This window comes from Urocitellus parryii, chromosome 3, assembly GCF_045843805.1.
Source record: "Urocitellus parryii isolate mUroPar1 chromosome 3, mUroPar1.hap1, whole genome shotgun sequence".
Taxonomy (NCBI): Eukaryota; Metazoa; Chordata; class Mammalia; order Rodentia; family Sciuridae; genus Urocitellus; species Urocitellus parryii.
Genome location: NC_135533.1, coordinates 109,291,621 through 109,311,878, shown reverse-complemented (window position 1 = coordinate 109,311,878; position 20,258 = coordinate 109,291,621). Strand labels below are relative to the sequence as shown.

Sequence of the window (20,258 nt, the reverse complement as noted above, 5' to 3'; positions counted from 1 at the left end):
AGATGAGGCTTATTTCCTAGTAATCACATTATAATGTATGGATATAATATAACTGAAATATTTAAAATAACCTTTTTCACTTTGGAAATAATGTTGGTTTAGCTTACAATGGAAATCTTAAAATAAGGTAAAAGAAATTTTGCTTTCCCAAGGTTTGAACTCCATTTGTATTCTTAGTGCCTCTTAGTTAGGAATAGCTGAGGGAAGTTTATCTAGATTCCCATTCTTCCATTAACAATGGTTTTCAAATATAGTAAAAATTTAAGACTTCTGGGGTGACCCCCAATATGGCAAAATATATGCAACTGAAATATACTATTTGTTTGTGTATATGTGTATTTTGGCAAAAACATTGTTTTGCAATTGTCTTTTTTTTTTTTTGTAATGTTGGGCTTGAAACCAGGACATTGCATGTGTTAGACAAATATTCTACCACTGAGGTACTCTCAGCCCTGTTTTACACCTATTCATGGAAGTTTTTAAAGATTTAATAAATTTTTATTATTGCATTATTGACCTCCTTAACTGATTTTTAAAATGAGTTTTAATAAAGAATTAATAAAAATATCTATTTTAATTTGAAAGCACTTTACACATTGGAAGGTTTTATATTATTTTTCACTCTTGGAACATTGTATCTTACATAAACAAAAGTTCATACAACCAAAACACTTTGAAGAAAAATCATACAGCTAAAATTAATATGATCATCAGATAGAAATAATGTGATATTTAAATGATTTGATAGTTGTTGAAACTGTTTTGTACTTGCTTTTCATAAAACTTAGAATTTTAAGTAATTGTTTTAATCTGAAAGAAGACAATATTTTAAATCAGTCTCTCCAGAAAGATTTAATCCTTCCATTTATCTTTATAAACCTCATTTACATTTTGGTTTTGGTTGATTTCAATAAAAAATTTCACTATTTATGTAGGTGAAAGTTTTCCCATATCTTTGTTAATAGAAATGGAAAGTTGAATCCCCAAGTATTTAAGAAAGTAACTTGAGTTGCACTCACATTAAAAACAAATTATCTATGTAAGACTCAATACTTTAGTTCAATTTTCAACTGATAATAGATTAAAAAGGAATATTAGTACAAATATAAAACATTATAAATATATATTTTCTGAGTGTCTAGAGATAATAATCTATATATAATATAACTGTCAAAAATAAGAATTTACAAAATAAAGGTATGTGTCCATCTACAATTAAAAAAAATAAGAAGAAAAATTTACAGTGATAAAGAGGATATTTCACTGCATAACAGTTAAATTTATAAAAAGTTGGTATTTTATAAATGAGAGATTTTAGGAGACACTATTTCATTTAAGTTTTAATAATCTGAAAATACAAGCCCACTTACATTTTCTCATAAAAGACGTTTTGTATTTTAAACCTGTTCATGTAATTTTCCCTAGTTAATTATCATGTAAAAGGAATAACAACGTATTAATTCCAAGGTATTAGCATCACTTATAAACCTTAAATGTGCAAGTTTTGCAGTATGTTCTGCCCAGATTTCTCTGGGTTTATGGAGAATAATTTCCATCCACAAATACAGGCCATAGCAGAGATAAAAATGTAATAAAAAATTCCAATGACAAACTTTTAATGTGACACTTCTAGAATCATTCTATTCTTATGTATATGTCACCTTTGAATAACCATCTTTATTGATTTTTATCTTTAATTTTTAGTTTTGAAGTAGTTTTAGGCTTACATAAGAATTGCAAAGCACAGAGGGCTACTGCCTACCCCTTACCCATTTTCCCCTACATTTTAACATATTGAATAACTATGGCGTTTTTATAAATATGTAATAAACATTAATAAAATATTATTAATTGAACCTATTAATTAGTTTGGGTAGCTGTATCTCCTTCGTCTCCTCCCATTTTTAATAGCTCCTCAGTTTTTCTTAGTCTTCAATGACATTGATACTTTTGAAGAATAATGGTCATATATTTTGGAGACACCTCCTGATAGGGGATTGCTTGATTTTTTTTTCTCAAGACTGGACTGGGGTGATATGCTTTCAGTAAGAATGTCAGAGATTAGAGTTTTTATTTCCATTATTATTTGAATGATTTTCATTTGTAATTCTTTATTGGAGGAAGATTTGTCACTTTTCCTTAACTTAAAATTCATTCTGTCACTTACTTTTGTCCATGTAGACTTTATTTATTCCAATATAAACTCACATATACTTATTATTTATTGCTCTCTGTATTATAATCCAGTTGTCTTACTACTTATTTTATAGATCAAATTTTTCCAGTTTTTGTCTAGAAGCTCATTTCAGGCTGGCTCCCTTCTCCTTTGGCATTGATCTTTTTTTTTTTTAAATATCTTTTTCTCTCTCTTTAACCACAGTCTTTCTTATTTTTGGCTCCAGTCTCATCTTGCATTTTCTCTGCCCTTGCACTAGAATCAATCATTTCTCCAATGAGCTGACACATTTGACTGTGGAGGAATTGTAATGAGAGCTGCTGTGTAGATGTGTTAGATAGTGTGAAGAAAGCATAGCTGTACATTCAAATAAAAACAAGCAAATTTGAAATAACTGGCAGTGTTACTTCTGGAGAAAATGGGAAGAAATAAGTAGAGAAAATGATAGAAAATCAGTTTTCTCTCTCCCTTCACTTTCTCCCCCTTGTCTTTCTTCTCCTTGATTGATTTCTACTTTAACTCCTCCACTACAGTCAGATGCAATATTCTATGTGATTTTTATCTTTGCACAGCTGTTGAGACTTGCTTTATTATCCAGTCTAAGGTCAATTTTACATTTGACAAGAATATATATTCTATGGTTTCAGAGAATAGTGTTTTTTATATATCATCTGATCTGATTTTTACTTCATTCAAAGTGATCTTGAAATTATTATTTCATTGGACTGCTTGATAAAAAAGACATGAAAATCCTTAAAATTTCTTATCTTTATATTTAATTTTATTGATTATTTTTTACTATATTGTGAAGCTTGTTATCAGGTGCACACAGAATTTAGACGGGACACTGGGGCCATGCCCTTTAGGTCTATATTTTGTGTATGGTGAGGGGAGCTGGCTCTCTCTCTGCTTCCTGGTGCAATGTCCCAAGCTGCTTTTATCTACCATTTCTGTCAGCCATGATGTTCTTCCTCAACTTTGGCCCACAGCATTGGAGTTGGACACTTAAATTATGAGTGCCAAATATAAATTTCTCCTCTTCCAATCATTCTTTTCATGTCTTTTGGTCACAGCAGTGAAAAAACTGCCTCAAACAATCCTAATAATATTTTTATTCATATGTTTTTCCTTTGATGTTAGTATATGATTGTTGTATAGTGTCTCCAGAATTTGTGTATGTTTGTATTTTTCTCTTATTGATATTTCTATTCTTTAGTTCCATCATCTCTATATCCTTAAAATTGTAGGTACTTCTTTGAAGCAGTATACATACACATACTTACGCACACAAAGTCTATGTAGATAAAGAAATACATAGATACCTGACATTATTTGTTTTTTATATAATATGAGGACTGATATTCTAATACACTGCTTTCATACTTATTTTTCTTCCACTTATACTACATATTTTCTATTATTTGGGGATAATAGTGTATAGGTTATAATTCTTTTTTTTTTCCCAAGAGCATTAAATCATTTATTGATTACATGATAATGGACGATATACAAGCTTCATTTCCATCTATTACATATCTGGTACCATTATTCAATTTAGATATTGGATAAGATGTGCCAACAATCATTTTTAAATTTATAAACCAAATAATTCCACGACTGCTTTGATGACATTTTCAATGGTGAACTTCAGAAGGTCACAACTAAACCAAGGTTTCTGAACTTGGCATCATCCTAAAAGAATTCTAACTTCACACTGTTGGGGAAGTTTTAACAAGATGGCTTCAGAGAAGACTAACTTTACACAGCAAATTTTTAAAAAGACACATTTATTCAGTATCATGATCAGACTATAACATTTAGCAATCAACAGCAAAAAAAAAAAAAAAAGTCTACATTAAAACCCTTTGTTGGAATGTTTTACACTTTCCACAGAACAGAAACTAAAATAACCTGTTATACAAATAGTCACAAATACAGTCCTCAAGTTTTTTTTTTCCCCCCATACATGTGAGTATTGTCTAAATCATGTCTTCTTTGTAGCAGCAAGGCTTTACCACCGCTGTGCTTGGCTGAGTTCACACATTTGTTGCAACCTGTAGCTTCCCTGTCACTCCTTTGGCTCTCCTCTCCTGCTAAGCTTAGTTCCCTGGCAATACTAAAACCTTCTACCACCGCCATAGCTACTGCTGCTTTTGGAACCACCATAGCACTTGGGTTTTGTGGTTTGGCAAAGTATTGGCCTCCACCATCATGAGGTCCAAAGCTTCTGCCTCCAAAGTTTCCACCCTTCATGGGTCCAAAATTTGATGACTGATAGTTGTAATTTCCAAATCTTTGTAGCTTCCACCACCTCCAAAATTGCTTCCATCATTATCAAATCCACTGTAGCCATCCCTAATGCCACCATATCCACCACCACCACAGCTTCCATCAGAGGTACCACAACCACTGAAGTTTCCCCAATGACCAAATTTGCCATTTCCATCAAAACCACCTCCATGACCACCAACAAAGTATCCCGAACCACCTTGACCATGTTGGCGAGATGAAGCATTAGACATTTCTTGCTTTGACAGGGCTTTCCTCACTTCACAGTTGTGGCCATTCACAGTCTGGTTTTTCTGAATGACAATCTTATCCACAGAGTCATGGTCATAAAAAGTTACAAAAATAAAGCCCCTTTTCTTTCCACTGCTTCCATCAGTCATGATTTTAATAACTTCAATTTTCCCATACTGTTCAAAATAATCTTATAGGTGATGTTCTTCAGTATCTTCTTTAATGGCACCAACAAAGATCTTTTTCACAGTTAAGTGGACCCCTAGTTTTTGAGAATTTTCTTTGAGACAGCTCTCTTTGGTTCCACAACTCTCTCATCCACCTTGTGTGGTCTTGCATTCATGGCTGCATCCACTTCCTCCACAATGAATAAGTGACAAACCCAAATCCCCTGGAGCTTTTGGTGTTTGGATCTCTCACAATCACACAGTCCATGAGTGTTCATTCCTCATTGCTACAAATGGCTTCTCAGACTCTCATTAGTTGTTTCAAAGCTCAGCCCTCTGATGATGAATAGCTCCCTCAGCTGTTCGAGCTCCTTAGGGGACTCTGATTTACACTTGATGGCAGCAGGAAGAGAGACTTGACCAATGCTTTCTCAGCGGCATCCACGGGCAGAAAGGAGTAAGCTAACGAATGTATCTGTATAGGTTGTAATTCTAATGTTCACTTGCTAGTATACTGGTTGCTGTTGTGTTTTCCACTTTCATTTCTTTTAATTAGTTCCAGCATTTCTGACCTTCTATCTGGGAATTTCATTTGCCATTTTCAGCCTCACATTATTTTTTTTGAAGAAAAATTGACAGTCTAATTCCTGATCTTTTAAAGGTAATCTATCTTTGTAATTTTTTCATTTTTTATTCTACACTTACCCCTTTTTCACCTTCACAATTTTGTAAGTAGATATAGTTTTATTTTAATTGAACCAGCCTGGGAGGATTTTTTTTTAATTGGTTCTTTTTAGTTCTACGAAACATTAAGATTCATCTTGACATAACTATAAAAGAATGGAATATAATTTGTTCTAATTAAGTCCCCAGTACTTCTTCTTTCTCTCTCATTCTCCCTTCCTGTTTCCTTTCCTATACTCTACTGGTCTTTCTGTTATTTACTTATAGCTTTTTAAAATTAGTATCTTGTGGATGTACATGATGGTGAGATTCTCTGTGGTATATTCATGTCTGTACACAGGAACGTTAGGTCAAATTCATTTCACTGTCTTTCCCTATCCCATCCCTTTTTCCTTTTTCCTTCATTTACCTTTGTCTAATTCATTGACCTTTATTCTATTTTTATACCCCTTTATTTTATTTTTGTTTGGTTTGGTTTGGTTTTGTACCAGGGGTTGAACCTAAGAAGTGCTTAACCACTGAGTGATAACCCTGGCCCTTTATTTTCTATTTATTTTGAGACAGAGTCTCACTAGATTGCTCACAGTCTTGTTATGTTGCTGAGGCTGGCATTAAATCTGTGATCCTCTGCCTCAGTGACCTGAGTTGCTGGAATTCTAGGCATGTGCCACCATGCCTGGCTCCCTCTTTATTTTGGATTGGCTTCTGCATATTAGAGAAAGCATTTGGACTTTGAATTTTTGAGACTGGCTTATTTCACTTAGCATGATAGTCTTCTGTTCCATCTATTTACCAGCAAATACCATAATGCCATTTTTCTTTATGCTATAATCATTGATGTGGCTGCATTTCTGTAGTATGCTTATTTAAAATCATTTGGATACATACCGAGGAGTGGGATAGATGGGTCATATTATGGTTCCATTCCTAGGTTTTGAGGACTCTCCATAATGCTTTGCAGAGTGGTTACACTAATCTGCAGTTCCACAAAGAATGTATGGGAGTACTGTTTTCCTTGTATCCTAAAATAATAATAATAATAATTTTACTCCAGAGCTATAGTAACAAAAGAAGCATAGTACTGGCACCAAAACAGGCATGAAGACCAATGGAATAGAATAAAAGACAGAGACAAACCCTCATAAATACAGTTTTCTGACACTTGACAAAGGTACCCAAAACACAAGTCAAAAAAAAGATAGCCTTTTAATAAACAGTACTGGGAAAACTGGAAGGAAATATACGTGTAATAGAATGGAACTTAACTCCTATCTCTCATCCTGCACAAAAGTCAACTCACAGTGTATCAAAGAGCTAGGAATTAGATCAGAACCCCTGCAACTTCTAAAACTATAATGTAGGCCCAATGCTCCAACATGTCAGCACAGGAACTGACTTACTTAACAACCGGGGGGTTTCTAGTAATCCATGTGTTATAGTTTGGATATAAGGTGTTCCCCCAAATCTCCTGCATTAATTCAAGAGGTGAAATGATTATATTATGAAAGCTGTATCCTAATAAGTCCATTCCAGTTTATATGGACTAACTGGGTGGTACCTGTAGGGATGTGGGGTTTGGTGGAAGATGGGTCATTGGGGGTGTGCCCTGGAATGGTTCATCTCCTTATGGCCCTTTTCTTCTGCTCTCTCTTTCTTCTTCTCTCTTCTCTCTTCCCTCTCCTATCTCTTTCTCCTTCCCAGACACCATGAGCTGAGTAGCTTTCTCCCATGTCCTCTTGCCATGATGTTCTGCCTCACATGAGGCACAGGACAATGGAGTTGGCCAGCTATGGACTGAAAACTCTCAAGCCTTGGGTCTAAAATAAACTTTTCCTCCTCTAAGTTGTTCTTTTGAAGTATTTAGTTCGCAGTGACACAGAGCTGACTAACACAACATGCCTGTGGACTTTGTGCCCAATCTCCTTCCCCTTCAGGAACATCAATTACTTGCATATTAGATTTTCACACTGGTACTCTGTCTTTCTGATGCTTTTCTGTTTTCTCCCTAGTCTTAATCTTCATTTGTTTCACTCAGAATATATTTTCTAACTTGTCTACCAGTTTTCAATTATCTTTTTTGTTTGTTTTTTCCTAGTCTATTATTAAAATTCCTCATTGTAGTTCTTAATTCAGGTATTCTATATTTTTGTTTCCAAATTGCCATTCAGTCACTCTGTATATTTTTATTTTTAAGCTCTTGGCCTAAGTTCTCAATATTATCTTCCATTTCCTCAATGCATTAAGGATAGTTATTCTAGGTCATGTCTGATGACACTTTTATAGCTGGATCCCCTGTGACATTGTTCCAATTTTGTTATTCCTGTTTAAATATAGTATTTTCTCCTTCAATTTCTTGTTATGTATTATTTTTGCTGGACAATGGTTATTAAAATGTTACAAATAATTACAACCTCAGATGATGTTATACTCTTCATAGGGGATTTTAACTTTCCTCTTCAGTGCTGTCTGGAAAATCCGGCAAAGTGAAATCATCTTAGTTCAGTTAGAAACTAAAATATTTAGACCTTTCCTCCCTGATTTTTTTTTCTGTTGCACTAAAATACACACAACATAAAATTCACCATGTAGGCTACTTTTGTATCTATATCTTACTGTTATCAAGTACTTTCACATTGCTCTCTACCTATCACTAACATTCATTTCCATAGTTCTTCTCAACTTAAAAAACTGAAATTATAGACTCAATGCGCAGCAACTCATCATTTCACCATTGTACTTTCTGGTTTAATTAGTGCAACTACTTTAGATAGCTCATACAATTGTAATCATATAGTATTTTTCTTTTTTTGACTAGTTCATTTCATTTAGCATATTGTTTATAAGGTTCTCACATATTGTAGCACATGTTATAATTTCCTTGAGGTTTTCCTTTTTGTTTTAACTTTTATCTATGTAAGAGTGGACCAAGTTCATTTGGGGACCATAGGTATGAGAGGGATTATCAGATCTCTCAAAGACAAGCCCTGAACTGCAGGCTGTCTTCTTATCTCAGCAAGTTTGCCAAAAATTCTGATGTACCTCTCAGTTTCTCAGCATTCTCTCCTCAAATCAACATATGCACGGCTGGCTGGAATGTCTAAATAATCATGCAAAAAATTATCTTTTTTGACATTTTGGATGTTTTTTAAACTCATTTGAAATCTCATTTCTCATTTCATTTGAAAGACTGAACCATTTAGGTTATTATTACCATAAGTAAATCTAACAATGCATCATAAGTAACATTTGTTTCTATGAGGTGGTAAAGCAATGTGCTGGCCTTTTCCTTCAAGGTGACATCTTGAAACCACTGTTATCACTAGTTTCCAAATTGTTATATGCAAATTACAGTATGTTCATTATTTAATGTAATGGGTAAATGTGCATTCATCCCTAGACAATTGGAACACTGGAAATGTTCATATTTTTAAAGATTTTTAGAAAGAGAAATAAACTAATATGCTCATATCTCAAAAGCAATACTACTGATTGTTATATTTTTACATTTTCTAATGGTTTTCTGATGTTGTGAAACTGCTGTGTTGCTTTTCCTGCCTTGTTTACAAAAATGCCAGACTAGATCATTGATTTGCAGTCTGTTTTTAAGCAAGTTCTTTCATTCTCTTACCTTCTGTTAGCAGCTACAGCAACAGTGTATACAGGAGAGGAGATTCATCACACTCTTTTCTAATTCATAGGCTGACTCTAAAGCAACCAGGATTTAGATTACTTCCTACTTTGGCAAAACTTGATTAAGCTTTCAATGTCTAAAGGGAAATTCAGACTAGGCATCTATTATTTAAGAACTTCATGGTATTTTTCAACATTATTTTTAAATACTTCAATTATTTACTCAGTTTGCGAATAATACATTTGAGAAAATTTCAAACCTTCAAAAGAAATAGCATCAATTATAGTGAAACAAACATTTCTTCTCAATCTAGTTCAAGTTGTATTTCAGTTATTAAGCATTCCGAATACCAAATTTCTCTTCTTGGCTCTATCAATATGGAAAGGCACCAAAATGAGTTAATATTGGCAATTTTATGTCTAAAATTTAGGCTGCAGTATCATCTAAATGAAAGGTTAAGAATTCATGCATTCATGTCTGTTTTCTTGTATTTAAAAAGTTTGAGAAGGCATTCTGAATCTTTTTTTCTTCTAGTCAAATAGAATTATAGCCAGTCAAACTCTAAGATTATCGGTATATATGTTTAAACTGTAATAACAAAAACTAACTTTCAGTATTAAAGTGGCAAAGCTTAAAATATTTTAGAATATATAAAAGTAAGAACTAATGTATATTATGTGTCAATATTTGTAAACTCAAAATATACATTCGCTTATATTCTCAAATATGGAAAAACAAATGTAGATCCTCTCTATAGAAAATGGACTCTTCAGGAGGCATGGTGGTACACACCTGAAATTCCAGTGACTTTAGAGGCCGAGGCAGGGAATTCACAAATTCAAGACCAACCTCAGCAATTTAGCCAGGCCCTAAGTAACTGCTTCACAATGAAAACAAACAAACAAAGAAATAAACAGAAAAGAAAGGAAGGGAATGTAGCTCACTGGTAAAGTGCCCCTGGGTTCAATCCTCAGTACTAGTTAATTAATTAAAAAGAAAATGTTTCAGTATAATACATGCAATTAAAACATATAAAAATTGGAGAGCCAACAAGACTATTTCTTTTCTTTTTTTTTTTTTCGAGCAATTATTCATTACTACATGGCATTTCCTTTTCAAAAGCATATCTTGAAACTTTCTCTTCCATCCATATGTACTGGCAACACCTGAGTTTTATTACAGTCATTTCTCAACTAGATTACTTCAAAAGATTTCCAAATCTTCTCTGATTCTTCACTTGTATTATTTTCCAGTCTACAAACAGACATCTGAGTGATCATTATAAATACAAACCCATTTTCCAACTCTAATATGTTTCATGTTCATACTTCCACACATCTGTTTGCATATTCACTACCTTGCAGTGAATAAAACCAATGGTCATGTCCATTGTTTTTAAAATTCCAGAGGAGTATTACAAGCATTCATGCAAAAGGAAAGCATGTAACCTACAGACAGTGGGAAAAAGTTTATGAAGAGAATTTTGATTGGGTAAAGAAAATTGAAATTGGAGCATATTCTTACAGGGAAAACACAATTAAATTAAATGACTGCTAGAGTACCTGCACCTGATAGTCTAAGCTTTTACAGTGTAATATTTTTTTGGTGAATTCATTATGGAGTTTTGGAATTTATGATGAAGACAATAAAGAAATGATGAGAGGAGACTTGTATTTAAGTTAATCAGATACTAATATAAACCAGTCAACAGTTATTTAGTTTTTGTTCTGTTACTAGGATTTGCTGTAACTGTTCTATGTGAATCAATTCATCGAATTCTCTCATCATTCCCAGGGAGTGGACTTCTACTGATGTGCAGGCTCTCTGCTTCTATTCCATTCTATATTATGTGCTTTCATGCTGGTCCTGGAAGGTGGCACACTGTGTTTACCATATTCCTTGCCTGTTGACTTTTTGAAGAGTTCTGCCAATTGAAAATTCTTTTGTTCCTCAAATCCTAGGGAGATAAATGTTTCCTGAGGTTATTATTCCTGGGTTACTTGAGTATTCAATATTACTTTCTCATTTTTCAGACTTCCACTAACTGTATGACCAATTTTCTGTGTTGTCTCCAATGTTTGAAACAACTCAATTGGTTTCTGCCCATTGTAGCCTGAATGATGTAATTCTATTCTCAATTCCATTTTACTGATGAGAATGCTCAAGCACAAATGGGTTAAATGACTTTCCCAGGGTCAGATAACTAACTTATAAGTAGAAGAGTAAAAATTAGAACCCAAGTAGTCTGACTTAAGTGTTTTTTTGCACAACTCTGAAATTTACTGCATCTTTATAGCTTACATAACCATATAGAGAAACTCTAAGAATGAAGAGTACTGTATATAAAATTATACGTATGCATAATTAGTCTTTCTCATCTACAATAATTTAAAAATCTTTTTAAGACTAGGAAAAACAGAAATAATACACATGTTGGAGATTCAGGTTCCAAAGATTCAGGTTCCAAAACAGAATCCAGTCTTGGAATCACACGACCATAAAAAGTAAAGTATGACATGTTCAGGCATAAAAAAGGGACTATATGAGAGAGAAAATGCAAACTAAATGAAACCTAATGATATTTTTGCATTATTTTATAAAGAAAGATGACTATATGATTAGAAAAAACAATTGATATCTGAGGTAGAAATATTTCCAAATCTTGGTTTTTAATTTAGTGTTTGATTTTCCATGTTGCTAAATTTTTCAATTCGTTAGATTTGTAATAGGTAACATGATGGTAATGTTTTTGATGTGATTTCATGAAAACTATGTCATAGAAATAACATTACTGCTGAAAGAAGACAAGGCTCTATACTATGTATGTTCTCAAGGAGGAAAATATTAATACTGAGACAGCATTTATGGGGTGGCTGCAGAGAAAGTCAGATTTTTACATTTTTCTCTACCATGCATTGTTCTGGTGAACAATGAAAATTTTGGACGATTATGAACTTTAGTAATTGTTCAATTGGATTCATAATTCTCATATTTTAAAGCAACTCCTTTTGGAAGAAAAGTACAAACACAGTTTTAGATATATTCAAACAAACACATTTTACTGTGGAAAGTCAGATATTTTAGATATATATTGCTTTTCGCATGCATACCTGACCTATTTTAAATAAAAAGTCTTCTCAAATTTTGCTTTTTGCTATCATCACTTTTAGAGACCTAAGGATAGGTAGAGAAATTGTGTCAGCGCAGGCACTAGCAGGAGCCCAGTGTGCAGCCACCAGACTCCTGCAGAGCAGTGAGAGCTCCACAGATACCCATTTTGCGACCCTGAATCCCAGTGTGCTGGCAGCAGAAACTTCTTTGGGATTTGTTGGTTTCTGGTCTGTTTCCTCTCTGCATCAGGAGCTTCCTTGAAACAAAATAGGTTCATCAGTATCTCTGTATTATCAGACTTTATATAGGTCTTAGAAACTTGAGTGGTGGTATATTCTGGATAAATAAACAAATGAACTTTTAGGTAAAATTTTCCACTTAGATGGTGAGCAGAAAGCTCCTAGATAAACAAAAACAAAAACAAAAACAAGAACACTTCTACCAGGAAAGAATTAATGGATTTTGTGACCCTTTTTAGAATTATGTATCCATTTTGCCCTGTATACAGGGTCCAGGCTACAGTTGCTACTCCATCCCCACAGAATCCATAGCCTCAGATAATGTCTTTATCTCTAAATTGTTTTTTCTTCTTCAGGTTTCATGATTACTCCAAATAAGATTACATGTCCAGTGGCCCTTAAAATAAACTATATAAAAAGCAGGTAACTATAAAATGTATCTTCATGTTAAAGTATTTGAGGATATGACTGAGAGTTTTCACAAAGAACCAATTAGAAGCAGAGATTACAACTTTTAATATGATAAACTGTTTCTGAGTCTAGCATGCTATATGCCATTTTAATTACATAACTTTAGTCAAATAATTTTAGTCTGTACACCATTAATACATTATTTATGTGAAAACATGACTTCATAGATGATGTTTTCATGTTATATACGCTTTACAGAAGTTAACAAAAGAACTATAAATACACATATGAATAATCATATTGTACTATAAATAATCCACTGATAGACACATATCAATAAGATTTAAAACATCAAGGTAAGATAGCATATTTTAGAGAAAATCTATGCATAAATTATAATAATATTCCTCTCAATTAGTTAGAATGTAAAATCAAAAAATGCTCCATTAGGTTAACTAGAAAATTATAAAAAAATCTAAATCCTTTATTGCCATGAAAATTAGACTAAAATGCCTTAAAATTGAAGGTGAGCTTATGTGATTCACAACAATAATTTTAAACATGTCCGAGGAAGCTTCTATCTTAGAAAGTAAATCTAAAATTTTAGCAAATCTGTTAACTTTTTACATAATGATCAAATTAATTCAATTATAGTGTTAATTGCCACTACAACTACTGTCTCAAGGGAGTTTCCTATGAGTTTTAAATAAGCTTTAGCTTACTATTCACTAGAAAAAAAGTTTTTAATCATAGTATTATCAAAGTACTGAATTAATATAACAAGTTTTCTTGGCTGATAAAATTTTGCACTGATCTAGAATAAATGGAAGTATGAAGTTACATTAGAAACAAACTATTCTAAGTAACTCATTCTTTTTTTTTTATTTAAAGAGAGAGTGAGAGAGGAGGGGAGAGAGAGAGAGAGAGAGAGAGAGAGAGAGAGAGAGAGAGAGAGAGAATTTTTTTTTTTAATATTTATTTTTTAGTTCTCGGCGGACACAACATCTTTGTTGGTATGTGGTGCTGAGGATCGAACCTGGGCCGCACGCATGCCAGGCGAGCGCGCTACCGCTTGAGCCACATCCCCAGCCCAGTAACTCATTCTTTAAGGAATAAAGGAAGAAGGAAGAAGTTATATTATAGATCATACAGTCAGGTACTGACAAAACCAGGATTAGTTCATAGGTCTCTTTACCCTTCATCCAGCTGCTGGAAAACAAATTGCTACCAGTGAGATATGGTTATTACACATGGCCAGAGCCATAGAAACATAAAAATTAAATTGGAAATCAAAATAACAGTCACTTTTCAGTGAATTTCTTGTTTGATTCTTCAGAATCTGATCCCAAACAATCTTCTCCTGTCAACTTTGCAGAAATCCACATGTACTAGAGAGTCGAGCAGGCACTTTGTTCTTCTAAAATGCAAACATCTGTTTTTGCAGTACACTGTAATATCTAAACTTTTCTAATTTGGAAATTTCAGAAAGAACAAAATATATATCAAATCACAATATCATACTCACTCCTTTGATTCAATACCACCCCCTTGGCTGTACCAATAATTTTTGCTTTCACATTTTACTCAGTTCAATAATTTATACATTAAATTCTGACTTATTTTTTTCTCTCAACATCCTTTACATTCCCATTTGCTCTTCTGTTTGTAGTTCAAGAATTTAAAGTAAATAGATAATTTATCTATTTGCTAGTTTATTAAAAATGAGTTTTTAAAAATTATTTTGCTATTCATATTAATGAACAATTTTATCATAACAAATTTCACCAAATTTACATTTTTTGAGAAAGAGATTAAATTCTATGATAGTCTTCTGCAGATTGCAATTTTTATACAAAGAGCTCTAACAATTTTATCACACTCATGAATTTCTAAATGTAATATGTAACTTAGGAATTTTACTATATCTTAACAGAATTAGGTGTTTAATCATTTTGAGAACTTTTGCTACTATATAGAAGGAGTAGCGTCTTACTTTCTTTATTCTCTTGTTCGCTGTCAACTACGAATCTAGAAAAAAAATGTTAAGATCTTAGTAAAATGATAAAGTATTTTTAATAAACTAGTGTCTTCTACTAACACTTTTATATTAGCTGACAAAAAATGTAACAACTGACACAATGAAACAAAGGCCATCAATGTTGTCAAAGTCTTGGAGAAATGTCTTCTCACCAAAGGTGGACAGATCTCAATTTAGAAATGCTCTTGGTAGTTGAAAATAAGCTTTCCTCTCCAAAACAGAAATGTGAGAGGAAAGTTTTTGCCCTATATTTTTAAATACTAATTTTCATTTAATTTTTAACCTTTAGAAATATCACATAGGGCCTACATGCAAAGAAGTCCATAGAATACCCATGTCACCTATGCAGATGAGGGACTACTACTTCAAAGACCTTAAAGGGCCATTAAGTCTTTCCATTTCTGACCCTGCTCCTTCAGAAAGGAACCATTAAAATGACACTTAATATTTGAATTTGTCAGGGTTTTCTAGAAGAACAGAATCAGGAAGATATTTAGATCTAAATTTATCTCTCTCTCTCTCTCTCTCTCTCTCTCTCTCTATATATATATATATATATATATAGAGAGAGAGAGAGAGAGAGAGAGAGATAGATAGATATAGATATAAATTTTAATCAGGAATTGGCTCATGTTACTAAAGAAGCTAAAGTTCCACAATCTTCTGGGGACTCAGAAGTAGATGTGAACTTCAAATCCAAGTTCAAGGGCCTGAAAAATAGGGGAGCCCTCGCATAAGTCTGAAGACCAGAGAACTAGGAGCACCAATGTAGAAGGCTAGAGAAGATGGATAGCCCACCTCAAGAAGTGAGAGACGCTTTACCTTTCTTTTTTGTTGTTGTTGTTGTTCTATTTGGGCTCTTAATAAATTAAATGATGGCTGAGCACCTGTTTATCAATGTTATGTTATCAAACCATTGTAGGCCTCTGGACCAATCTTTTCTTTTTTTTTCATTTCTTTTTTTTTTTGTAATGCTGGGTATTGAACCCAGGGACTTGAGTTAAATCCTTTCGTTTTGCTGAGAGTTATTTTTGTGCATTTTCTCTGTGCCCTTGAATATACCTGTATGTTTACTTTTCTCTTTTGTTTTTATTTGTTCTAATTATTTATAAAGGACTATAGAATAATGCATTTTGATAAATCATACATAAATGGAGTATAACTTCTTATTCTTCTGGTTGTACATGATGTAGAGTTACACTGGTGTAATCATATTTGTATGTAGGGTTATAATGTACAATTCATACTACTATGCTTCCTACCTCCGTGTATCTTTATTTTTTCAATGGTAGTTTATGGTATTTCATTGTGGTTATATTTATTTTTATTTTCTAACTTTCATCTTTATTTAAAGTGCTTCTAGTTTAGGGATTTTATGAATAGACACAATACTAATCCAAGCATTATCAGTTCTCTCTTTAAATATGCACCTTACTTTTGTTTGTGCTATATAACCTAGGTTAAATTTCTGGGTTATACCACATACGTGTATTGAATCTATTTTTCAAAGTTAATGTTATCAATTTATACTGCAGGCAACAATGTGTGATAATTTCCATAGTTGAACAGAGGTAGAGTATATGCAATTAGAGCTCTCATTTGAATAAAGGAAAAATAGGAAGCACTCAGCAGTCACAAAACTACCCAAGTATGAAATCTTAACTGCAACAATTGTCAAGAACTTCTATCTTGGGAACTGGGGAAGTTCTTTCTTTAAAATTTATTTTTTTATTCTACTCTGTTATATAAGACAGTAGAATGCATTGCAATTCATATTATACATATAGAGCACAATTTTTCATATCTCTGGTTCTATACAAAGTATATTCACACCATTCATGTCTTCATACATGTACTTAGGATAATGATATCCATCTCATTCCACCATCTTTTCTACCACCATGTCCTCTCCTTTCCCCTCCCACCCCTTTGCCCTATCTACAGTTCATCTACTCCTCCCATGCTCCCCCTTCCTACCCCACAATGAATCAGCCTCCTTATATCAGAGAAGACATTCAGCATTTGGTTTTTTGGTATTGACTAACTTAGCGTTATATTCTCCAACTCTATCAATTTGCCTGCAAATGCCATAATTTCATTCTCTTTTATTGCTGAATAATATTCCATTGTGTATAAACCACATTTTCTTTATCCATTCATCTACTGCGTGGCATCTAAGGTTGCTTCCATAGTTTAACTACTGTGAATTGTGCTGCTGTAAACATTGATGTGGCTGTGTCCCTGTAGTATGCTGTTTTTAAGTCCTTTGGGTGGAGATGGAGGAGTGGGATAGCTGGGTCAAACGGTGGTTTTGTATTACTATGTTTTTGTATTCAATTTGCCAGGAATTTCTTGAAAATTTATGCATCTATGTTCATTAGAAATATTGGTCTGAAGTTTTCTTTCTTTGATATGTCTTTGCTTGGTTTTGGAATCAGGGTGATATTATTCTCATAGAATGAGTTTTGGAGTGCACCCTCTTTTTCTATTTTCTGAAATAAATTGAAGAGTATTGATATTAGTTCTTCTTTAAAGGTCTTGTAGAACTCAGCCGTGCATCAATCAGGTCCTGGGCTTTTCTTGGTTGATAGCCTTCTGATGGTATCTTCTATTTTATTGCTTGAAATTGATCTTCTTAAATTGTGTATATCATCCTAATTCAATTTGGGAAAATCATATGATTCTATAAATGTGTCGATTCCCTTGATATTTTCTCTATTATTGGAGTACAAGTTTTCAAAATAATTTCCAATTATCTTCTGTATGTCTGTTGTGATATTACCTTTTTCATCACATATGTTAGTAATTTGAGTTTTCTCTCTCCTCTTTTCATTAACATGGCTAAGGATTTCTCCATTTTATTTATTTTTTCAGAGAACCAACATTTTGTTCTGTTAATTTTTTCAATTGTAGTTTTTGTTTTGATTTCATTGATCTCAGATCTGATTTTTATTATTTCCTGCCTTCTACTGCTTTTGCCGTTGATTTGTTCTTCTTCTTCTAGGGCTTTGAGATGTAATGTTAGTTTATTTATTTGTTGACTCTTTCTTCTTTTAAGGAATAAACTCCATGCAATGAACTTTCCTCTTAATACTGCCTTCATAGTGTCCCAGAGATTTTGATATGTTGTATCAGTGTTCTCATTCACCTTTAAGAATTTTTTAATCTCCTCCTTGATGTCTTCTGCAACCCATTGTTCACTTAGTAGCATATTATTTAGTCTCCAGGAGTTGGAGTAGTCTTTATTTATTTTTTTTTATTTTTTTTTTAAGAGAGAGTGAGAGAGGGGAGAGAGAGAGAGAGAGAATTTTTAATATTTATTTTCTAGTTCTCGGCAGACACAACATCTTTGTTGGTATGTGGTGCTGAGGATCGAACCCGGGCCGCACGCATGCCAGGCGAGCGCGCTACCGCTTGAGCCACATCCCCAGCCCTAGTCTTTATTTTTTGTCATTGGTTTCTAATTTCATTCCATTATGATCTGATAAAATGTATGGTAGTATCTCTACATTTTTGTATTTGCTAAGAGTTGCTTTGTGGCATAATATATAGTCTATTTTAGAGAATGATCCATGTGCTGCTGAGAAGAAAGTGTATTTACTCATTGAAGGATGAAATATTCTATTTATGTCAGTTAAGTCTAAGTTATTGATTGTTTTATTGAGTTCTATAATTTCTTTGTTCAGCTTTTGTTGGAAGATCTATCTAATGGTGAAAGAGGTGTGTTAAAGTCACCCAAAATTATTGTGTTGTGGTCAGTTTCAATCTTGAACTTGATAAGAATTTGTTTGATGAGCACAGACGCTCCATTGTTTAGAGTATATATTTTTATAATTGTTATGTCTTGTTGGTACATGGTTTTCTTAAGCAATATGAAAAGTCCTTCTTTATCCCTTTTGATTAAATTTAGCTTGAACTCTACTTTCATTGATACAAGGATGGAAACCTTTGTTTGCTTCCACAGTCCAAATGAGTGGTATGATTTTTAACAGCCTTTCACATTCAGTCTGTGGATGTCTTGTCCTATGAGATGAGTCTCCTAGAGGCAGAATATTGTTGGGTCTTTTTTTTTTTTAATATCAGTCTGCTAGCTTATATCTTTTGATTGGTGAGTTTAGGCCATTAACATTCAGAGTCATTATTAGACATAAGTTATATTCCTCACCATTTTTGTTTATTTGTGTTATTTAACTTGACTTGGTTTCACTTTTAATTAGTTTTTCCTTTAGTGTAATACCTCTCTCCGCTGATTTTCATTGTTGTTTTTCATTTCCTCTTCATGGAATATTTTACCAAGGATGTTCTGTAGTATAAGTTTTCTAGCTGTAAATTTTTTTTGTTTATCATGAAAGGGTTTTATTTCAGCTTCAAATGTAAAGCAGAATTTTGCTGGATACAAGATTCTTGGTTGGCATCCATTTTCTTTCAGAGCTTGATGTATATTGTTCCAGGATCTTCTAGCTTTCAGAGTCTGGTTTGAAAAATCTGCACATAACCTAACTGACTTCCCCCCAGTATGTAGTCTGATTCATTTCTCTCATGGCTTTTAATATTCTCTCCTTATTTTGTATGTTAGGCATTTTCATTATAATGTGTCTTGGTGTGAATCTGTTGTGTACATTTGGCATCCTTTAAGTGTCCTGAATTATTTACAATTCATTCTTCATATTTGGAATTTTTTCTAATGTTATTTCATTGCATAGATTGCTCATTCCTTTGGTTTGGAACTCCAAACCTTCCTCTATCCCAATGACTTAAATTTGGTCTTTTTATGTTATCCAATATTTCTTGAATATTCTACTCATGGTTTCTTATCATTTTCACCATGTGGTCTACATTCTTTTCAAGATTATATATTTTGTTTTCATTGTCTGAGGTCCTGTCTTCCAAGTGGTCTAATCTATTGGTGATGCTTTCAATTGAACTTTTAATTTGGTTTATTGTTCCTTTCATTTCAAGTATTTCTGTTTGTTTGTTTTAGAACCTCTGTCTCCTCATGGAAGTAGTATTTTGTTACTTATATTTGTTTATGTAGTTCTTTGTCAAAATAATCTTTTGCTGCCTTTACTTGCTCTCTTATATCATGCTTTAATTCACAGATCATTTTAATTATGTACATCCTGAACTCTTTCTCTGTCATTTCTTCTGCTGTGCTCACCATGGATTCTAAAAATTTAGTATCTTTATTTTCGGGGGGCACTTTTCTCCCTTGTCCTTTCATGTTGCTTATGTGTCTTCCCTTCTAGCACTGTGGATCCGTGGCATTATTGTTTTTACACTA

The 20,258-nt window shown here is 33.1% G+C and overlaps 1 pseudogene; it reads right to left on the bottom strand.

Moving 5' to 3' along the window:
• Window positions 1-4,292: 4,292 nt before the first annotated feature.
• LOC113175401 (heterogeneous nuclear ribonucleoprotein A1-like) lies at window positions 4,293-4,845 on the bottom strand (annotated as a pseudogene).
• Between the last annotated feature and the right edge of the window lie 15,413 nt (window positions 4,846-20,258).